Raw genomic sequence first — 14,135 nt, 5'->3', positions numbered from 1 at the left:
CCCATTTCTGGGATGTCGGGGACATAATTCACAACATACATAGGGAATGGAGTACTCCATGAGTGAAAATGGCATCATGCACTAGAGGTGACCTTAGCACAAACATTCCATCTGCATCTGTTGTCTTAGTGCTTCACAGTAACTTCAACACTAAATGGAGGTATGGATGTGGTGATATTATGGGACTCAGACTGCATCCTCCTTTGCCCATGGCAGGTTTCCACACCAGAAGTGGTAGTATACCAGCTAAGAGAAGGGTAGTGGCCATGTCAGGTGGACACACAAATACCTCTGCAATGAATAGACTCCCTAACTGGCTTTTCATTATGCTACATATATTAGGTAGACTCTCCCACAGGTTATCCTGCTAATAACATACAAACCCAACCATATCAATTATAATATAATGACCATGCACAAAATCTGAGTAGTGGCCATAGAGCCACTCAGATATGGGAGGTCTACTTGGCATTTTCAGCTACCAGTATTCTAATACTTTCTTCCCTCCTCATGCTTAATGGAGCTGGTAACAAACAAAAATAGCTCTGTTTCTGGAGCAGATGGTTCTCCCTGCACTTATTGTCAACCACATCCTGCTGTACTACAACTTTCTGGAACCAAGAGGTGGGTTGCAGATGCAACGGTGCTCTGTGTCTCAAAGTTGTATAGATTTGTCTGTTATATTAACTATGTCTACCGCCATCGCTGTGGCCCTAACAGTGCTAAGGCTGGGCTGCAATCATCATTGGGCCCAGACAATTCTCTGAAATCAGGCATGCCTATATTCATGGTTGAAAAACCTGACATTGCAGTATCTGTTAAAATACATTAGCATACCCAAATGTATGAATGCACCCTTCACAAACACCCACAGCCTAATCTAGGTAAACCTCTATAACAGAGTGCTATGGAAAATATGTAGTCCTGATATGACTGTAACAGAAAAGAAGTCATGCTTGTTAGTTGTATGGACCTGAGTCAGATAGGCAGTACAGACGGTCTCACATGTTACTACAACTTTACCTACAGATGTTTGAGGTGCTTCATGCAGTTTTGCTCCCAAATCAAGTACTCCTTTCTGGATAACATACAAAGAAACCAGGAACTCCTTCATGTCTGTTAATGTTGACTCTGTCAACAGGTTCCCTTCTGTGGCACTCTACTCCTGTGCAAGATGGGTTGCCTTGCCTCATGCATGTGCTGTCATGTTGATGTACCTTCTCCCAAACTGCATGCATGGTCTGTTCTCACCACCAACTGAACTAATGTAGTCTGATATCCTGCCAGTCAAAATCATGAAAGGCCCAGGTTGATTTCACATTTCAGAAGATCTGATAACAGTGCTTATGGAGGAACTGCAACAGAATGTCATTCTCTTGCCGGGAAAAATAACTTCCTGCTGTCTCTTAGAGTCAGGCATGGATACCTTAATGCCAATTAAATGCATGTGTAAATGGCAAATTGTCATACACAGTATACCTGTAGTTCAGCAGCATACGGCTATGCCCATTGCTCATATTGCCTGTATTATGTGCCATCCATGATATGATGATGTGGCTGAAGCTACCCATATGGATGCTATCTTTAAGGTGGCAGTAAGTATTATATGATTCTAGGTGTTGCTTTGACAAATGACAGGATCTTACATTCTTCTCCAAAGGAAATCATAATGAAATACAGGAACATCCTGAGGAGGCATACTTCACAACCTCCAGGCATTAAAAATCATAGCAATGATCCCTAAATATCACAGCAGATGGTCTGAAAGATTGACATTTTCTTATTGTTTGAAGTAGAAGCTGTTCCTGTACTAGTTCCTACATAGCAAGTGATGGACAGTCTTTGCATTGAATTATGTTTATGTATTTAATAAGGAATGTTTGCATAACCAGATCTGACTTTATAAGGAAATCAGTAAATCCAGGAAGATCAAGGCTAAATCAGAAGGCAAAAACCACAGTGCTATGCCTAATTCATTGCATTTGAGAGGTATGGGAGCAAGTCATGTGCCTTGCATGTCTATGGCTTCAGCATCACATATACTGCCTCCACCTAAACTGTGGATGGACACAAGTACTATTATTTCATAATCCGTAGGAAAAACTGATACAGTATGTGAGAGATGTAATTACACAATGTCACTGGATGCAAGACTCACACAGAAACACTCAAAATAACAATCAGATTGTCAGTAACATAAGCATTACATCCACCAAACATAAAACTGATCCAACACATACACCAACATGCACTGAGGCACTTAAAACCAAACTTCCTAAACCCAAAAGACCTCTTAGGCATTCATCCTACAAAAAGAATTCTGAGCAACCCCAAAAGCACTCCATCAAAACAACACAGAATACTACACATACAGCCACATCATTTGGTGCCCCAACTACAAAGCCCATAAGGCAAGCTTCCAATATTCTAACAATGGGAAACTCCATTGTGAGACATCCCACTCACTGGGATGAATAAGGAGAACATCACAGTCAGTTTTCTATCAGGACCAGGATCTGCTAAATTACTCAAGCACTCAAGTCATTAGACCACAAGTGACGTATGACTGAATTTGAGTCCATGTGAATGTAAACAACTTGAGCTGTACCTACGTGGACTATATGAAATGAGACATTACGTACCTCTTGGACTTTATGTCCCAGGCCGGTATGTGTTTATTATTGAGCAACAGTTTTACTTCAGCAAGGATGATGCCACAATATAAACATAAGATGATTGACTTTAATAAATGGCTCAGTTTCTGGTATCATACCAGGAGATTATAATATTTGTCAACAAAAGAGGATATGGTCAATGCATTGCCAAGGATGGTCTGCACCTGTCCTGCCTAAGCTTTTGAATATTGGCTGAAACATTGTCCTCACCCATAGTGACGTTTATAGGCAATGCCAAACTAACAAACCTTTTGACATAGTAAAACCAACCAAAGAAAATTTAAAGGTGTTAACTACTAAATACCAGGGGCCAAAACAAGAATCTCCATCATCCCCAGGCTCTCCTCACCCTGGAGAATGTGGAAATCTTTGCAGTTACTGAGACATGGTTTAGAGCTGTCTAGAGCACCCCAGTAGTGCAGGATACAATGTTTTCAACACATTCAGGCTAGCTACGTCACAGGTAGGGACCAAAGGTGGAGATATGCCAATCTATATCAACAACAAACACAACTCAAGACTAGTCTAAAAAGACAATGTGCTTGAGCTTTTCCATGTCCAGATTTCCATAGGCAACGTCTCATATTATAATCTTGCAAGCTATAGGTCACTTTCTTTGATCCAAGAAACCCATAACTTGTACTTGAACTTACAAAATGCCTTCACCATTCAACCCAACACCATATTCAAGGATGACTTCAACTACCCCCACTACCAACTGGAATATTTACATGATCCCAAACGTACAGGCCTAGAGATTCTGGACTTAATAAACACAAACACGTTGGACCAGATAGACCTTACACATAGTAGGGGTGCAAACATACTTGATGTGGTACACACAAACATGGGAGAACACTGCACTCCCCCCCTTGTGTAGTGTGGTATTCTCTCTTGTGAAGTCAGACCACAAACCTGTCTCCTTTGTAATAAAATCAATTCTGTGACTCTGGCTAATGTCTTAACATTCAGGAAGTATTCTAAAGCAAACTTCCTACTGCTGAGTGATAACCTGTCTAAATTTCAAGCCTCAAAACCCTGAGAATACAGCTGCCTATGCAAAATTGTTCACAGAGGCAATATACAATCATATCAATAAAAGTATCTAATCAGGATACACCACGAAAACACCTTTTCCAGTAGAAAACTTTATTCCAAAGAATGAATAAAAATGAATAAGCACTTTCGCTTGCAGCTAGCAAGCTTCTTCAGTATCTTTGGAATAAAGTTTTCTACTGGAAAAGGTGTTTTCGTGGTGTATCCTGATTAGTTGCTTTTGGTGACTTCATTGATTTTGTTTGCTACAGGATACTTTAGGGAGTTGTGCGGTAATTGCTTTCTGTTTTCTGGATCAATAAAAGTATAGAGACAACTGTGTCTACCAGAAATAAACTCAGAACTAAACCAAAAAAAACAAACCACCCTGGTGGAATCCAAACATAAACAGTAAAACAGAAGAAAAAAGGTCATTGCTAAGATTAGGAATGGCTACATTCAGCATGATAAAGACACTCTCATCAATCTAAACAAACAACCAACTAAGGGGGCAAATTAAGTCCACTGAAGCCATATTTGATGTAAAGATAGCCTACCAAGCAAAAGACAGCCTCAAAGGCAGCACACAACAGTGTGCAGAACTGGTTGCAAATGGTGCCATCTACATGGAGCTGGATGATATGACAACTCTGCTGGCTGAAAAATTCAGCTCCAGTTTTACCCTTTCTCTCACCAAACTACTCCTCAGGAAATTCCATAACCCCCCCCCCACAACTTTCACTAGGGAGTAAGTCCTAGATGCCCCCCAGGATGTCTTCTAAATAGCCTGAAACATGACCTATTGGGACCACTGAAGTCATTGATTGACAATAGTCTCCAGACAGGCTTTATGCCACATGAATGAAAAACTGCATTGCTTATCCCTCTGCACAAGGGCAGGCCATTAATAGTCCCTGGAAACTAAAGACTCATAAGTCTATCTAGTCTCCTATACAAAGAAATAAAATAATTATCCTGGAAATGATTAATAAGGACATAGAAAACCTTCAAACACTATATTCAGCCCACTTTGCTTTTAACAAGGGCAGATCATGCCTAGTCAACCTGATGGACTTTTTTGAGAAGGTCACAGAGGCAATGAATGGATGAAGGCAAAATGATGCATACTGCCTACCTTGACCTGACTAAGGCATTTGATACAATACCCTGTGACAAAGGAAGATACAGCCAGCACAGCTATCTGGAATTTTGTAAATAATTATATACCATTTGTTAATATCAACATGATCTATATAAGATGCTTGTGTTACAACTGTATTAGAACCATATGGCACATGTATATATAACTGGTCTGTACAGACATATTTGTTTAAAAGGTATTTTATAAAGTGTCTGTGCTTGAAATGTAACCACAGTGTACCCTGCTTGAAGAGAACAGAAATGTGCATGCACTATTACAACTGTTTAAATGTATATATTTTAACAACGGGAACTGGAATACAAGGATGTTAACTTCAGAAAAAAATAGCTGAAATTAAATTACTTTATAGGTTAGGTCGGAGACATAATGTCTATACTTGGGAGCTTTCTGTATTGTCTTTAGGGTGGACTAACTACTAGTCTTGAAATGTGGAGGAATGTAATTATTTTATGACTTCCAGTCTGCCAAAGATCTGAGAAAAAGCCTTTGTCTGTGTATTTTCACAGGTAGATGCTAAATACTGCCAGCTCCCAGCAGTGGGGGTTTCATCTGGGGACTACAGTCAGGCGATAAGAAATGATGTCATTCTGCAAGCTATCCCTGCAGTAATTTTGAGATATTAATTAAAAAGTCTCTGAGAGAGACAGAACATTCTTTATTTTGTCTTGGACCTGACAAGATCCATTCACCACATCTGCATTGCTCTGATGAAGTAAGTTTCTAGGGAACAGTATAATTCTCTTAGAAATAGTCAGGAATATAGCAAAGCTTAGTTTAGATATGTTTTATTTATTTGAGACTGTCCTGCTATGTTGTTTTGAATATCTCTTCAGATTTTGAACTCTGAAGTCACTGTGAATGTATACTGAGCATTTTCTTGTTTGTTTATTATTTATTATTAAATATATTTAAACCTTTCATTGTGGCTGATCTGTCTAGAGATATTTAAGTTTTGAGAGTACTTGAATATTTATTTGGGAGACTGTGTGGGCCACTCCTAATAGCCTTGTTATTGGTCATACTACCATTTGTATTAATGATATTAATAATAATAATAATAATAATAATAATAATAATAATAATAATAATAATAGGTAAGATTGGACACCCTTTATTAAGGGTCTTAAAGTAGCTGGCAAGGAGTTAGCTGGTGGCAGTGAAAGCTACTTTATAGTCTGTGAAAAAGGTGGCATAGCTAGTAAACCTGTGCCAGCCTTTTCCATGTGTGTGTGTGTGTGTGTGTGTGTGTGTGTGTGTGTGTGTGTGTGTGTGTGTGTGTGTGTGTGTGTGTGAAAATCAAATCTTAAAGAGTATGTGCGTCAGCAACTTGGGCAGGGACACGGAGCACTGGTTGAACAGAGATGGTGCTGGAGGTCTTGGCTTAGTCACTCATCTGCAATCTCAACTCTATAGCTGTGCCAGTGGGAAGTCTTATTGGGGATCTGGAGAAAGAGGGAGAAATCAGCCACTGATTGACTGTGGTCTCTGTGTGCTCTTAAACAAAATTGCACTTGATGCGGAGAGCTGCATCTGGAAATACTGTGTGTGTACTTGTCATCCTCTCAGTGCACATCACTCACTGATGTCAGTGGTGAGGATTGAGGCTCCTTGATTACTGGTTCAGTGGTGGGTCATCACATACCCACTTTGGGCATTGCAAGCAAACTCATGGATATAGGCATAACCCCATGTTTTACATGATGGATATCCAGTTGGCCCTCAGATACGATCCAGGAAGTTAGGATAGGGGAGTGCACCTCCACAAAGAAGCCAGTCACTAGGGAAGTCCCTTAGGACTTTGTGCTGAGTCCGCTCCTTTTTGGCATCTACTTCTCAGAAGTCAAGGCCAGTATCAAGGGCCTCTGCCTGACAAGTTTACAGATAATTACAAACTAGAAGCAGTCATAGAATCCCTCCAAAATACTAACATCCAGCAGGAAGAACTAACACAGACAAATAACTAGTGCCAGAGCCATGGCTTAAAACTCAATGCCAAAAATTGTATAATAGTACCCTTTGGGAAGTCAGTCACTCTAGGAAATTAACTCATTGATAACAGACCCTTAGGAATAGAATGAATAGACAGGGATTTGGGTATGCATGCAGACAGTGACCTAGCTTTTGACCGGCATGTTTCTAAAGTAGTAATGAAATCATTCTGTGGTGTTCAACTTATAATTAAAGGGCAAGGAAGTCATCATTGCACTCTATTCATCCCAGATCATTAAATACAATGGCCCCTTTGGTATGTACTTGACCAGGCACATGCAGTAAATGGAATGTCCATAGATTACCTAGAGGAAAACTTTTCTCACTTGCTTAGAGAAAAACAGCTCTTGTACTCACTTTCTTCACTTATCGAGAGGAAAATAATTTTTTATTCAGGCATGTCCAAGGGTCAGCTCCCAGTGTTCTCTCCTGTCTATCTGATGAATCTGGGCATCTTGAGGCAATGTAGAAATTGCCTCATGTACACAGACAACTCACTCCTCCTACTATCCAACACTACAACCTGTGAGAGATGCACTTATCTAGCCAAACTGGTGGTAAAGCTCTCTCCGACCAAGATTGAACTTGACAGTCATGAGGAGAATGCAAACATTTGCACCACACCACACTCACCACATAGTCTCACTAAATCGTCACCACCAAAATCCACATATAGTAACACAAAAACATTTGCGGAGACTCTCAATAATCATCTGTCTAAGCAACAGAGACCTCCAGTGCAGAAACGCAAGCAACCTCCATCCCCCAACACAACACAAATGACACATAGCCCACAGACTCAGTGTGCCACTCAATCATAGGTGACTCTATAGTCAGGCACACTGATGTCCCACTCACCAGGCTAAACAAGGGGAAGGTTACTCTCAGCTGCCTGTCAGATGCCAGGATCCACCACATAACCCATGCACTCAGGTCACTCCACAACAAGTACAAATATGATTCTGTCATTGCCCATGCTGGAGTGAATGACCTGAGATGTACCTCCCTGGACTTCATGAAAAGAGACATGGAAGAGCTCTCCGATCTTGTAGCCCAGGCAGGTATGACCATAGCCCTGAGCAGCATTCTGCCATCATCCAGAATGATACCGCAGTACAAGGACAAAATGATTGACTTCAACAATTGGCTAAGCTTCTGGTGTCATTCTAAGGGGATCCAGTATCTGTCTGCTTGGAATGACATGGTCGACAGACCATGATGCTTTGCCACAGATGGCCTGCAATTGTCTCCCCTAGGATTCCGGATACTGGCTAAGGCTCTTGCTGCCCCTATAGTGCCTTTTTTAGGCAAGGTTCAAATAACAAATTCACCTCTGTAACAGGAACAGGCAAGCAAAAACTGAGGGTAATGCTACTCAATGCTAGAAGTCTAAGTCTCAAAATACACTCACTCGAGGCACTCCTTAAAATGGAGAACATCAATATCTGTGCAGTGACTGAGACCTGGTTCAAGGCTCCAGAGAGCACCCCTACACTACCAGGCTATAACTCATATCACACTTTTCGGCCATGTAACCTGGACCGAAACACCAAAGGCAGAGGTGTGTCCATATTAATTAAGGATATCCACACCTCCAGGCTAATTGCTCAGCATAATGCATCCAAGGTTATCCAAGTGCAACTAACTTTGGACAAAACTTCAATCCAAAATCTAGCTACAGATCCCCCACCATGCCCCAGGATTCCCACTCCTCTTTTCTTGATGTACTGGAAAATATTAGGGTTCAACCAAACACCCTAATAATGGGCAACTACCCCACCATTAACTGGAAAAACTACTCTTGTACCAACTCCTTAGCTCAACACTTTTTGGAATTCATAAACTCAAATGCCCCAGATCAACTTATCCACACTCCCAGCAAGGGCAACAATATCCTAGACCTAGTCATTATCAACATGAGTGACCAGTGTTCCACACCTGAAGTCAACTCCTCGTTGGTCCGATCCGGCCATAAGCTAATCACCCTTGATATCCACACCCCCACCAGGGGCAGCAATATCCTAGAACTAGTCATTATCAACATGAGTGACCGGTGTTCCACACCTGAAGTCAACTCCTCGTTGGTCTGATCTGACCATAAGCTAATCACCCTTGATATCCACCCCCCCCCCCCCCATTAAGGAAACCACAGAAAAAAATTTCTCCAAGGCCAACTTCATGCTTCTTAAGACAGAAGTGGTGAACTTCATGACACCAATGCAGATGGACAATACAGTTACAACTGCTGAATCCTACACAAATGCACTCTATAGGCATTTACACAAGTGCATGGATCGTGCTATCCCAAACAGAACCAAGATGCTATCCTCCAAAAAAGGAAGCCAATCTGGTGGTCCCCTACCATAAACAAACTGTACAACAGAAGGAAGAAACTGTTGCAAAAGAGAGTAAAATCCCATGAGTGGAGGAGCTCCCTGGTCAGCCTCAGTAAGAAGCTGAGATCCCTTATAAGATCCTCCAAAGCTAGCTATGAAAACAAAATCACCACTTATTCTAAGGACAACCACAAAGCATTCTATAGCTATGTCAATAATCTCGATGGCAACACCCAGATCTGCTCTGAGTTACAGCACAATGGCATGAAAATTACAGAACCAACTGATATTGCCAACATCCTGGCAGATAGATTCAGTGCTAACTTCACCCCCCACCCCCTAAAGGGCCCATATCTATACAGGAAGAATGCAGAGTCCCTGTAATCACAACTACGCAGGTAAAAGCTGCACTCTCTAAAGCCAAAAACACATCATCCGTGGGACTGGACAACATCTCAGGCTGCGTTTTACATGAAGTTCAAAACGAACTGGCTCCCCACTTAAGCACCATGTTCAATAATAGCCTCACATCAGGCTTTGTGCCCACTGAATGGCACACAGCAACAGTTATCCCACTCCACAAAGGGGGAGCAACCACTGATCCCGGGAACTATTGACCTATTAGCCTGATGATCCTGGTCTGCAAGGACATGGAACGTATCATCATGGAACTCATAAACAAAGACATTGGCAACTTCCAAACTCTGGATCTCACCCAGTTCGGATTTGTGAAAGGCAGATCCTGAACCTGATCGACTTCTTTGAGGCAGTCACCAAAGCCATAAACGAGGGTTAGGTGGTTCACACAGCCTAGCTTGACCTCGACAAAGCTTCGAACACCATCCCCCATTCTGGAATCATAGCTAAACTCACTAAACTAGGTATAAATCCCTACGTCACAAGATGGGGTGCCAACTGGCTCACTGACAGAACCCACACTGTAAAAGTTGCAGACTCCAAATATGACCTCAAAGTAGTGGCAAGTGGCGTACCACAGGGTTCCATCCTGGGACCTCTCCTGTTTGGTATCTACTTCTCTGAAGTACAGGCTAACACAGAAGGCTTCTGGCTAATGAAGTTCGCAGATGACTGCAAACTAGGAGCCATAGTCGAGTCCCCAAATGATGTGGACATCCTACAGAAGGGCCTTGCTGAGACAGATGCCTGGTGTCAGAGCCATGGCCTCAAGCTCAATGCCAAAAAGTGCAGTGTCATCCCCTTTGGTAAAAACTCTGTACCCATGAACTAGTACATATGCAGCAATCTACTTAACACCAAATGTGTGATAAGAGACCTTGGGACCCAGGTGGACAGTAGTCTCTCCTTTGATAGTCACATCCCACAGTAGTCAGGAAGTCCTTCTACGTGGCAAACCTCATCCAGGAAAAAAGAGGTCATTGTTCCCCTCTACTCGACACTCATTAGACCCATTATAGAGTACAACGCCTCTTTTGGAATGTACCTCACAAGACATCTGCAGCAGCTGGAAAGGCCACAGAAGTACCTCACAAAGAGGATTACTGGCCTCAAACAAATGCCCTACACTGACCGCCTCAAAAAATTCCAGCTTTACTTCGTAGCATATCGCCTACTCCGAGGTGATCTCTGCTTAGCATATAAAGCTATGTCAAACCCAGAGCTGTTGGACATGCTACACCTAAAGAAATCCCAATCCCTCCAAGTTACACACTCGAGGGACCTAAACCTTGTCATCACAATAAAGATGACATGCTGGAGGGATAGATTCCTGTCCCATAGACTTCTCATACTCTGGAACAGGCTACCCATCTATTTCAAGCAAAGTTCTTCATTAGCACTCTTTAAGAAAAATACTGATGAGTGGATGGGAAATAGGAAATACACCCCGGGGATCACTTCTGTGTCTCTGCTCGACAGTGGTACAGGAAAATAACTTTCTTGGGTGACATAAGCCAGGGAACCTTTCTGGCTAGGCTTACGTAGGCTCTTGGGCCAATAGCCTAGTACCTACCTATGAACCTATGAACCTATGTTCCTTACAAAAGAATGTAAAATGTAAACAGCATGTCCTATGCAGATTGCCTCAAAACCTTATCTCTTATACTTTATTTTCTACAGACTGTTGAGAAGCATACCTTGCAGCTGAACAGATTTTTGCAGAATGTCCAGATTTCTGTCTCATATTTTTGGTCCATTATTAATTAAATTGTGGTTTCCTGGCAAACTAGTGGCAAATCATTAAAGACTGAAGTTATAAAATAATGACAGACATTTGAGTTTCAGACTTCGTACACTTCAGAAAATTCATGTTAATGCAAAACCTGTTATTCTATCAACTTTCTAAGCTTGTATGAGCAATATTTAAAGATTGTCCCTGTTGTTGGGCTTTTGTCCCACTTTTATTTATGACTTTATCCAGATTTCTTGCTCTAAGAGCTTGAGAGATATGTTGACAGGTGATCTATGCCTGACATACAAGGCATCCTTCTGTCCACTCATAATGACCTTTTGAATATTTGTAAAACAAATCTCATCAAAATTACTCATTCTACAGATTTAAACCTTGCTTGCAATATAAATAGGACATGTTGGAGGGACAAGTATGTCTCTCAGAGAATTCACCTTCTCTGGAACTGGTTTTCCATCCATGTGAATCAGAACTCTTCCAATCACTTTTCAAGAGAATCCTGGACCGTATTGAATCAGAAATACACTCTGGTTCTAGAATCTATATCACCAATGGACAGAGGCAGGCTGCAAATGTTGTCCTAGCTTACATATACCCCTTAAAATAACCTCTAAAGCACATAAACTTGCAAGTTACAGTTGGGATGCTTGACATGGCTTCTAGAGACTGAAATGGTGATTAGCCTAGTATACATCCAGAGTAGCAGAGTATGAAATGCATTGTGTCTCTCCCAGGTGTTATGGCAGTGCTATAGACATAGCAGTGTGAGTGCTTGTCATTGTATGACAACCACCCTGACAATAGCATCATGAATTGCTGTCAGCACAAATGCCAAAATCTCTGAGTTGTTATCGAACTGCTTCGTCTGCTCAGTATATAGGGATTGATTTCTTCCACCTTCATTTGCCTACTGTTTCTTATGTAAGTAGTGCTTCCAGGTCACTTAATGTAAAGAGACAGTTTTGGCCAGTGGGCTTCTTCACTCAACAAATAGGTAAATGTCATGTACAGAATGTTTGCCAGACTCTTATATGACCCCTGATATTTCAGGTTGTGTGCCGCCCAGCAGTAGTCTAAGGTCTACACCAGGGTAATTCATTAGGATGTCAATGCAGTCCTGTAGTATTACCAACATAAGGCTTCCTACATGAGCATAAATGCCCCCACCCCCCACATACCAAATGCAGACATACAGCACCTTGGTACAGCTGTAGTAAGTAGCATCATGTAAATGTTATATAGACTTTCTGAGTATCATCTCCTAAAGTAATCCCCTGAAATGAACACACCACTTGAGTGTGCTGCAAACTCATATGGAGTTTTACCTAGCTAGTTTGATTAGGCAAAGGAACTTTAAGATTTGAGCTTGGCATAATTCAAACCATAACACCATCCTGCCATGCACTTACTAAACCTATCTTTAAGGGAATGGGTAATAGGACAAACCTCGAGTCATGGAGACCCATGAGTTTATTTTCATGCTGTGAAAAATAATGGAGGAAGTTATTTTGGATAAACTATTGTCAGAACTGGAAAGGATTGGACTTGAAACTGAAAATCAGCATGCATACATTAAAAACAGATATATAATAACCTGTAACATGATGTTCTATAACAATGTAGTAACAGCTAAAAATGAAAAATTATGCTGTGAAGTAATTTATATAGACTTAACTTTAACATTTGGTAGGGTTGTACACCAACCCTGATCAATAAATTAGAATAACTAGAAATTGGTGTAATTTTGATAAGATGGATAGTTGTATAGCTTACAAATAGGTCATGACCCGTATGATACAACAATTTGACAGGTGAAATTCTAGGTTACAGTCAGGGTGTCCCATGGAGCTCTCTCCTACTCCTTCTTTAGGTTGCATCTTTCAGATCTAACTTTTTCATCTGAGGTGTTATATATACTTACTGCACATAGATGACTTGAAACTGGGTAAACTGATTACACGTGTTACAGACTGCACATCTGGAAAAGAACTTGACTTAATTGACCATTTGGGCACAGCAAAATAGCATGTTGATAAATGCATCAAGAACTAAGCATATTAGATTTGGGAGACGGAGACTGAAAGGTGAATGTTTAATACAGCACACAGTGATTAAAACTGTAGATTAATTTAATGACATAGGTATATAGTAGATCTAGCTTTGAGCTTTTCTAAGCATATTAACTGATCATTTAATGATAGTTATAGAACTATAGGTTGAATAAAAAGATTTATAAAGTATAGGAAAACAGAAATGATTGTTTGCCAATTATATTAGACCTAAACTTTTGTATGGAATAACAATACTGAAACCTTATAAGAAAACAAGCATGAGTAAATTGGAAAGAGTGCAATGGAAATATACCAAGAGCTTCCATGGATGTGAAAATTTAAGTTATTACTAAAGACTGAAATATCTCAACTTGTACAGTGTCTCATACAGATATTTAAGAGGAAACCTTATTCGAGTATATAGGACATTTAGGGACATCTAACTCTGAGAATGTTTGAGGTTATCAAAAAGTAATAGAGAATCGTTAGAAAACCTATGCAGATGATTGTATAGGAATGAGAGGTGTACTAACTGGTTTTCTGAGAGAGAAGCTGATGCATGGAACAGATTACCAAATTACATTCAACCAAGCACTTGTTTAGTTATTTTTTTAGAATAACCTGGACACTTATTATTGTAATAACTGTTTTGGCGTATTGGCAGGCTTTATTGCCCACACCAGAAATATGTGTATGTATGTATATATGTATATATTCCCA

The sequence above is a fragment of the Protopterus annectens genome, chromosome 3.part1 (genome assembly GCF_019279795.1).
Source record: "Protopterus annectens isolate FY-2018-M chromosome 3.part1, PAN1.0, whole genome shotgun sequence".
In the NCBI taxonomy this organism is placed as follows: domain Eukaryota; kingdom Metazoa; phylum Chordata; order Ceratodontiformes; family Protopteridae; genus Protopterus; species Protopterus annectens.
Note: the sequence above shows the minus strand (reverse complement) of the source record.